A 1,017-nucleotide genomic window follows, 5' to 3' on the forward strand; every position below is an offset into this window, starting at 1 on the left:
TATATATATATAGTATATATATATATAATATATAGTCCATAGGCTTGTTCCATATTATAAGAGGGATATGTATGAAAACCCTAGATAAAATGTAGCATTATATATCTATGGACAAGAATATATACAGCTATACGATAACAAATGTACTAAGGTGCTATTTTGTATGGTATTCGTGATAAGATTAATTGAGTGAAATGTACAATAAAAAGGGCCTGTGGCTTGAAAGACCTATAAGCAACACATTAAAAAGCCTATATTGATAAAAAAACATCGACCACACAGAAACCAAATAATTTCAAGCAAGAAATTAAACAGTAAATAAAAATAGCCAAACGGCACAGAATAGTTCTCAGGGAAATAATGAGAAATGCCAAAGAAAAAGATGTAAGAGTATGCAATAAGATAAAAGACCAGTGAGGAAGGCATTAACTAGCAACACCTACCAGCCTTAAAGCAACAGAAACGAATGCGACTCCAAGAGGCAAACTAGAGGACAAATAAGCTAAATGAACAATACATGAAATAACAGCAAAGAAAACAACAAGGAACCTCAAGAACCTCAATACTAGAAAAAAAAATATGCAAATAAAAAAAACACAACCAAAATATGCAGACCAACTTTACAACCAGCATTCCCTTTAACAATTCACATAGAATCACTTAATCCCTATTCCCATTAACAATTCACATAAAATTAGTTTACAACCACAACTCACTATACAACCATCATTCCCATTAACAATTCACTTAACAACCCCACTTTACATAAGAAATTCACATTAAATCACTTAACCATTATTCCCATTAACACTTTACTTGACAACCACCATTCCCATCAGCTATTCACTTTACAACCCCATTAACAATTCACTTTACAACCACCATTCCCATCAAACCTTCACATTACAACCACCACTCCCATTAACAATTCACTATTCACTTTACAACTACCATTCCCATCAACTATTCACTTTTTAACAATATTCCAATCCACTATTCACATAAAACCACCAATAA

The sequence above is a fragment of the Palaemon carinicauda genome, chromosome 25 (assembly GCF_036898095.1).
Source record: "Palaemon carinicauda isolate YSFRI2023 chromosome 25, ASM3689809v2, whole genome shotgun sequence".
Classification (NCBI taxonomy): Eukaryota; Metazoa; Arthropoda; class Malacostraca; order Decapoda; family Palaemonidae; genus Palaemon; species Palaemon carinicauda.